Source organism: Lichenostomus cassidix, unplaced genomic scaffold (assembly GCF_008360975.1).
Source record: "Lichenostomus cassidix isolate B80296 unplaced genomic scaffold, HeHo_3.0 HiC_scaffold_47, whole genome shotgun sequence".
In the NCBI taxonomy this organism is placed as follows: Eukaryota; Metazoa; Chordata; class Aves; order Passeriformes; family Meliphagidae; genus Lichenostomus; species Lichenostomus cassidix.
In genome coordinates, this window is record NW_028147553.1 from 1,662,967 (window position 1) to 1,674,115 (window position 11,149).

Genomic DNA, 11,149 nt, shown 5'->3' on the forward strand with positions numbered 1-11,149 from the left:
ACACACCCATGTATATATACACACATATGTATATATACACATATGTATATACACACACATATGTTTATATACAGACACAAGTAGATATGCACACATGTATATACACACCCTTGTATATATACACACATATGTATATATACACATGTATACACACACATATGTTTATGTACACAGACACGTATATATACACACATATATATACACACATACATATATATACACATTTATATGTACACTTATGTATATACAGACATATGGTTATATACACACACGTATATATACACACATACATATGTATATATACACACACATTTATGGACACACACATACATATACACACACATATATATACAGACATATATTCACATATGTATAGATACATACATATGTATAGATACACACATATATACATATACACACACATATATATACACACATATGTATTTATATACACACATATATATACATACATATGTATATATACGCACACATATATATACACACATATGTATATATAGACACACATGTATAGACACACACATACATATACACACACTCATATATATACTGACATATAGACACATATGTATAGATACACACATATGTATAGATACACATATATATACACATACACACATATATATATACACATATGTATATACAGAGATATGTATATATACACACACATATATATACACACATATGTATATATACACACATATATACAGACATATGTATACATTTACACACATGTATATACACACACCCATGTATATATATACACATATGTATACACATGGACATATGGTTATATACACACTTGTATATATACACAAACACATATATATATGCACATATATATACACACATATGTATATACATACTGATATGTATATACACACGTGTGTATATATACACACATATGTATGTATATGCACACATGTATATATACACATATGTATATATACACGTGTGTATATATACACATATATGTATGTATATGCACACATGTATATATACACATATGTATATATACACTTGTGTATATATACACACATATGTATGTATATGCACACATGTATATATATACACATACATATATACACACATATATATATACAGAGAGATATATAGACAGAGACATATATATACAGACGTATATATAAATACATGTGTATATACACAATTATGTATATATACACACCCATATATACACTCATGTATCTATACACACATATATATACACACTCATATATATACAGACCTATATACAGACATGTATATAGAAATACATATGTATATAGACACACACATTTATACACACATATGTATATATACACACACATATATATGCACATATGTATATATATATACACACATATATACACACATGTATATGCACACAGATATATATACACACATAGATATATACACACAGATATATATACACACATATGTATATATATACACATATATATATACATACACATATATATACATACATATTTATAAACAGTATATATATATACACAAATACATATATATATGCACATGCACACATATGTATATATACATATATATACACATACACATATATATACACACCCACAGATATATATACACACACCGATATAGATACACACATAGATATACAGCAATATATATACACACACATATATGCACATATATATACACACATCTGTATATATACACACATCTGTATATATACACACATCTGTATATATACACCCATATGTATATATACATACATCTGTATATATACACACATATGTATATATACATATATATAGACATACACATACATATACACACCCACAGATATATATACACACACAGATATAGATACACACACACAGATATACACAAATATATATACGCGCATATGTATATGTACACATATATACATATACACACATATATATACACACACACGTATATACACACATGTATATACGCACATATATATATATACCCCCATATGTATATAAACAGACACATATATATAGACACATATACATACCTACATATGTATACACACACATATGTATATATACACACATGCATATACACCCATATATATACACCCCCATATGTATATAAAGACACAAATATATATAGACATATATACATACCTACATATGTATATACACACATATGTATATATGCACATAAATGTATATATACACACATGTATATATACACCCCCATATGTACATAAATAGACACATATATATAGACAAATATACCTACCTACATATGTATATACAGACATATGTATATATACACTCATATGTATATATACACACATATGTATATACACACAGTTATATATATACACACATATATATATAAAGACATATTTATATACAGTCATGTATTTATACACATATATGCATATGTACACACATATAGATACAGACACACATATATATCTACACAGACACATATATGTATAAACACATATGTATATATATAGACATATAGATATATACACACACTCACTTGTATATACATACACACATATATATGCACACCATGTATCTGTACACACACTCAGATATGTATACACATACATATATATACACAGACATATGTATATATACACACACGTATATATACACAGATCCATATATATATGCCTGCACATATATGTATACACAGACACACCTGTATATATACACACACATATATACAGACACACATATATATACAGATATATATATACACAGATATATATAGACACAGATATATATACACACAAATATATATACACACACCTATATATACACAGACAGATACATATATACTCACAGATATATAAACACACACTTATATACACATGTATATAAACACACATATGTATATACACACACATATATGTATATACACACAAATATGTATATACACCCCCATACGTATATAAACACACACATGTATATACCCTCAGTTGTATATATACACACCATATATATACACACACACATATATATACATACATATGTATATACATACCATATATATGTACACACACACACATCTGTATACATGGACACACATATATGTACACAGAGACATACATATACACACATATGTATATACATATGATAAATATGTACACACACACATATATATACATGCATACAAATATATATATACACACATGCATATATATATATATACACACATGTATGTCTACACACACATATGTATATATACACACACATACATATACACAGACATGTATGTATACACACACATATGTATATATACAGACATGTATATATATACACCCGCACATATATATACAGACACATGTATGTATACACACACGCATATGTATATATATACACACACATATATATACACACACTCACATGTATACACACATATGTATCTATACACACATATGTATGTATACACACACACACATATATATACCAGATGTGTATACAGACATATGTATATATACACACATGTATATATACACAGACACACATATATGTATACACACACATGTATATATACACTCACACATATATATACACACAGACATATATAAAAAGGCAGGCATATATATACACACACACAGACACATATATATATATATACAGACATATGTATATACACACCATATATATGTATACACACACACTCATATATATACATGCACACAGATATATACACACATATGTATGTATACATATACATATGTATATATACAAACATGTATATATATACACAGACATATATATACACACAGGCATATATGCACACACATATGTATGTATACACACACATATGTATATATACACACATGTATATATATATACCCATACTTATATATATACAGACATATGTATGTATACATACATATGTATGTATACTGACATATATATATATATAACATATGTATATACAGACATATGTATATATAGACACATGTATATATACACACATACATATATAAATTTACCATATGTATATACAGACATATGTATATATATACCCATGTATATATACACACATCCATATATAAATATACCATATGTATATACAGACATATGTATATATACACCCATGTATATATACACAGACACAGATATATATCCACACGTATATATGTATACACGCACATGTACATACACACACACACATATATATACACACACATATATATACAGACTTATGTATATACACACCATATATATGTATACACAGACACACATATATATACATGCACACACTGATATATACACACATACATATATATACACACATATGAATGTATACACACAAATATGTATATATACACACATGTATATATATACACAGACATATATATACACACACCAATATATGTACACAGATATGTATACATATGGACATATGTATGTATACACACAAATATATATATTCACCATATGTATATAGTCACATATGTATATATACACACACGTATCTATACAGAGACACGCATATGTATCCACACACATATATGTATACACACACATGTATCTATACACTCACACATATATACACACACACACACATATATACACACACACATATATACACACACATATATATATATACAGACACACAGGGATATATAGACACATACATATATATACACACATATATACACATATATATACACAGACATATATATACACATATACACATATACATATAGACACATATATATTCCAATATGAATATATATGCACATACATATACACACACATATTTATACACACCATATATATATACACACACAGATATATATATGCAGAGATACATATATATACACACATATGTATATATATACACATAGAGATACAGACTCATATTTTTACACACCATATATATAGAGACACACACATATATATGCACTCACAGATATATATACACACATATGTATGTATACACATAGAGATACACACACATATTTATACACACCATATATATATACACACACACATATATATGCACACAGACATAAATATACAGACGTACGTATATATATATATACACATATAGATACACACAAATAGTTATACGCACTATATATACACACAGACATATATATATTCACATACATATATATATATACACACATATGCATATATGTACACATATAGATACATGCACTCACATATATATACACACACATATATATACACATATATATATGCATACTATATATATACACAGACACATATATATACACACATATATATACATACATATGTATATATATACACATATAGATACATGCACTCACATATATGTATACACACACATATATATACAGACATAAATATGCACACCATATATGTACACACACACAGATATATATACACGGACATATATATAGACACATATGTATATATATGCACATATATACACACAGAGACATATATTTACACACACAGATATATACACAGATATGTATATATACAGACATATGTATATAGACACACACTTATATATATACAGACACGTATGTATATGCACACCCATATATGTATACACACAGAAATGTATATACACACACACACACATATATGTGCATAGATATATATGTGTACACTGACATATGTATATATACACAGAAACATATATACATACTCTCATATATATATATACACACAGATATATATATATATATTTATATATACCCACATGTACATACATATATATATACACACACATATGTATATACACACACATATGTATATATATGGCCATATGTCTGTATACACACACATATATATATACACCATATGTATATACACACAGATGTATATATACACACATGTATATATACTCACACACACACATATACACACATATGTATATACACACCATATATATGTACACACACCCACGTATATAGACGCTTATACATATATCTACACACACACATATATATACACACATATGTATGGATAGACAGACATATGTATATATACACATATGCATATATACACACACATATATATACACACACCCATATATATAGACAGATATGTATATATATGCCCATATGTATGTATACCTACAAACGTATATATACAAACCAATACATATTTTGGCGCCCAACGAGGGGCTCGACCTGGGGAAACTCAGAAAATCCTATCACCATGATGATCAGCCTGTCTATGTGGGTAATGTATCTTACCCTTTATATTTTCCCTCAAATGGGAAACTATCTACCCGTTGCATTGCTCCTGTTGCGACCAGGGAATGGCATGAGAATTGCTGTATTGGTTTATTATGCCTATTGCATGGTAACGTGTGAGGCGATGAATACCATTCGGAATATATACTCGACTTTGTCTGCCTGGCCTAACCTGAGCTGCTTCGTCTGGGACCTCCTCAGCAATCGCACCCACCCTCTGGGGCTAGGAGGAGAGAGCGGTTTCTTCCAGCATTTCAGGCCAGGCACAGCCATCTTTGACAACATTGAGTTCTCTCTGGATGCTAAGGATGGCATAATCTTCCTGTTAGTTCTGTTTTCTTTCTTCTCTGCGACCAGCACAGTGTACCTCATGCTGAGAAACAGAACAATACCTGGTGTTGTACAGCGTCTTCTCAAAGAGGAGGAGAAAAGAAACAAGTCAGCAGGCAAGAGGAAAAGAACCAAAGGAGCAGTCAATGTCTCAACACAGACCATTGCCGAATCAGAACAGCCAAAGCCAGTAGCGGTTGCCACCGTCCAGAAAAAGAAATCCAAGAGCAAGTCAGTCCGCACAGCGACTGATGAGGATGCGGCAGGACCATCTCACCCAGCAGAAGAGACAGAGCCGGAGATCATCACTCGCTCTCTATCCCTGGGGGAGCTGCGTGACCTACGGAGGGAATTCACCCGGCAGGCGAATGAGTCCATCTTGACCTGGCTGCTCCGTATCTGGGACGCCGCAGCTAATGACACTATTCTGGATGGAAGTGAGGCCAGGCAACTGGGATCCCTGTCTCAGGATGTGGTCATTGACCAGGGGATTGGGAAAACCCAGGAAACTCTCAGCCTCTGGCGGCGATTGCTGCTGAGTGTACGGGACAGATACCTGTGCAAAGAAGACCTCCAGATGCACCAAAGGAAATGGAACACAATAGAACAAGGTATCCGATGCCTGAGGGAATTGGCTGTGCTAGAGATCATTTTCTCAGACAACGAGAGATTCCCCAAGAGCCCAGATAATGTCCGGTGCACTTCACAAATGTGGCTAAGATTCGTGCGGCTCGGACCAGAGATATACTCTCGTTACCTGGCAACACTGCAGTGGAGGGAAGGCGAAGACCAGGTGGGCGTGTTAACAAACAAACTGAGAATTTATGAGGACACTGTCACCGCTCCACTACGCACCCAGGTCTCATCGGTAGAAACAAACCTAGCCGAGCAAGTCCGGAGATTGATTGAAGAGAGCCATCAGAAACTAAGGAAAGAGCTCACAGAAAGATTTTTCCATGCCACACCAAAACCAACCCGAGTCTCTGCCATCAGGAGCAGACGTACTCCAGTCAGGGAAAGAAAACAAACTCCACGTCGTGACCTCTGGTTTTTCCTTCAAGAGCATGGGGAAGACATGAGGAAGTGGGATAGGAAACCCACCTCCACCTTAGCAGCCCGGGTACGTGAATTGAAAAAGGAAACATCCACTTCAGGAGGCTCATCTAGGTACAACACTGCCCCAGTCTCTTGTGGACAGAACTCCAGACAGAATGGAAGTGATAATATGACTGATCCGCTTGAAGGGACCTCAGGAACACATTTACAGGAGCAGAACATCGTGCACCAAAAACAGGATTAGAGGAGCCCTGCCTCTAGCCAGGTAGAGGAAAGGGACAATCGGATCTATTGGACTGTGTGGATCCGATGGCCTGGCACGTCTGACCCACAAAGATACACGGCTTTGGTTGACACCGGCGCTCAGTGCACCCTGATGCCATCTAGGTATGTGGGGACCGAATCCATTTCCATTTCTGGGGTGACAGGAGGATCCCAGCAGCTGACTGTACTGGAAGCTGAAGTGAGTTTAACTGGGAATGAGTGGCAGAAACACCCCATTGTGACTGGTCCAGACGCCCCATGCATCCTCGGCATAGACTATCTCAGGAGTGGATATTTCAAGGACCCGAAGGGACATCGCTGGGCTTTTGGGATAGCAGCCGTAGAGACAGAAGACATAAGACAACTGAATAGCCTGCCTGGTCTCTCAGATAACCCGTCTGCTGTAGGACTACTGAGAATTGAAGAACAGCGGGTACCAATTGCTACAGCAACAGTGCATCGCCGGCAATACCGCACTGACAGAGACTCTGTGGCCCCATCCATAAGATGATTCGGGATCTGGAGAGCCAAGGGGTGGTCAGCAAGGCTCACTCACCCTTTAACAGCCCTATATGGCCGGTGCGTAAGTCCAGTGAAGAATGGAGACTGACGGTGGATTACCGTGGCCTGAATGAAGTCACACCACCACTGAGTGCTGCTGTACCGGACATGTTGGAACTTCAGTATGAGCTGGAATCCAAAGCAGCAAAGTGGTATGCGACCAGTGATATTGCCAATGCCTTTTTCTCCATTCCTCTGGCAGCAGAGTGCAGGCCTCAGTTTGCTTTCACCTGGAGAGGTGTGCAGTACACGTGGAACCGACTGCCCCAGGGGTGGAAGCACAGTCCCACCATCTGCCATGGACTGATCCAGGCTGCTCTGGAAAAGGGTGAGGCTCCAGAACATTTGCAGTATATTGATGACATCATTGTGTGGGGGGACACAGCAACGGAAGTATTTGGGAAAGGAGAGAAAATCATCAGAATTCTCCTGGAAGCTGGTTTCGCCATCAAGAAGAGTAAAGTCAAGGGACCTGCCCGAGAGATCCAGTTCCTGGGAGTAAAGTGGCAAGATGGACGGCGTCAGATTCCTTCTGAGGTCATCAATAAGATCACCGCGATGTCTCCACCAACCAACAAGAAGGAGACACAAGCCTTCCTAGGTGCCATAGGCTTTTGGAGAATGCACATCCCTGAGTATAGCCAGATCGTGAGTCCTCTCTACCTCATAACCCGCAAGAAGAACGATTTCCACTGGGGCCCTGAACAGCAGCAAGCCTTCACCCAGATCAAACAGGAGATTGCTCATGCGGTAGCCCTTGGACCAGTCAGGACAGGACCAGAGGTAAAGAATGTGCTTTACTCTGCAGCCAGGAGCCATGGTCTGTCCTGGAGCCTTTGGCAGAAGGTGCCTGGTGAGACCCGAGGTCGACCACTGGGATTCTGGAGTCGAAGTTACAGAGGGTCTGAAGTCAACTACCCTCCCACCGAGAAAGAAATCTTGGCAGCTTACGAAGGAGTCCAAGCCGCCTCAGAGGTGATCGGCACAGAAACACAACTTCTCCTTGCACCCCGACTGCCAGTGCTGGGGTGGATGTTCAAGGGAAGGGTTCCCTCCACCCACCATGCCACTGATGCTACGTGGAGCAAATGGATTGCCCTCATCACACAGCGCGCCCGTATTGGAAACCCGAATCGCCCTGGGATTCTGGAAATCATAACAAACTGGCCTGAAGGTGAGACTTTTAAATTATCTTCAGAAGAAGCAGAGGAGCAAGTAGCACGTGCTGAGGAAGCACCCCGTATAACGAGCTGCCGGAGAGTGAAAGACGCTATGCCCTCTTCACCGATGGGTCCTGCCGAATTGTAGGCGCAGATCGGAAATGGAAAGCTGCAGTATGGAGCCCCACACGACAAGCTGTACAGGCTACCGAGGGACAAGGTGGATCGAGTCAGGTTGCAGAGCTTAAAGCCATCCAGCTGGCTTTGGATATTGCTGAACGAGAGAAATGGCCAAGGCTCTATCTCTACACCGACTCCTGGATGGTAGCCAATGCACTGTGGGGATGGTTAGATCGCTGGAGAAAGGCTAACTGGCAGCGCAGAGGAAAACCCATCTGGGCCGCTGAGATTTGGCAGGACATCGCCGCCCGGGCAGAAAAGCTGACCGTGAAAGTTCGACACGTGGATGCACATGTACCTAAGAGTCGGGCTAATGAAGAGCATCGTAACAACGAGCAGGTGGACCGAGCTGCCAAGGTGGAAGTGTCACAGGTGGATCTGGACTGGCAGCACAAAGGAAAATTATTTCTAGCTCGTTGGGCCCATGATGCCTCTGGTCATCAAGGGAGAGATGCGACATACAGGTGGGCTCGTGACCGAGGGGTGGACTTGACCATGGACAACATCTCACAGGTCATCCACAGCTGTGAGACTTGCGCTGCAATCAAACAGGCCAAGCAGGTGAAGCCTCTGTGGTATGGTGGACGATGGTCAAAGTACAGGTATGGGGAAGTATGGCAAGTTGACTACATCACACTTCCCCAAACCCGCCACGGAAAGCGCTACGTGTTGACCATGGTGGAAGCAACCACGGGATGGTTAGAGACCTACCCTGTGCCTCATGCTACTGCCCGGAACACCATCTTGGGTCTGGAAAAGCAAGTCCTGTGGAGACATGGTACCCCTGAGAGAATCAAGTCTGACAATGGAACCCATTTCAAGAATGGCCTCATAAGCACCTGGGCTAGAGAACACGGAATTGAATGGATATACCACATCCCCTATCATGCACCAGCTGCCGGGAAAGTTGAACGGTGCAACGGACTACTTAAGACAACTGTGAAGGCACTTGGCGGGGGAACCTTCAAAAATTGGGAACTGAACTTAGCAAAGGCCACCTGGATGGTTAACACAAGGGGTTCTATCAATCGAGCCGGTCCTGCCGAGTCCGAACCTTTGCACACAGTGGATGGAGATAAAGTCCCTGTGATACAAGTAAGAGGTTTTTTAGGAAAGACTGTTTGGATTAGTCCCACCTCAGGCAAAGGCAAGCCCATCCGTGGGGTTGTTTTTGCCCAAGGACCTGGTTATACTTGGTGGGTGATGCAGGCAGATGGGGAAACCCGTTGTGTCCCACAAGGAGACCTTATCTTAAGTGAGAACTCTGTAGATGGTAATAGAATAAGGGGTGGATAATGTCCTAGGTTGCAATATTGATGTAGTTAAGTATTCTATTACCACCAGCTGTGGGCCGTTAGCTGCTATCACCTGCTAATGACCCACCCTGGATGAC

The 11,149-nt window shown here is 37.9% G+C and overlaps 1 long non-coding RNA gene across 4 annotated transcripts in view; it reads right to left on the reverse strand.

The window, feature by feature from the left end:
• Positions 1-11,149, reverse strand: part of LOC146422091 (uncharacterized) — a 247,751-nt gene that overhangs the window by 13,354 nt on the left and 223,248 nt on the right. The gene's annotated exons all lie outside the window — the stretch shown is intronic.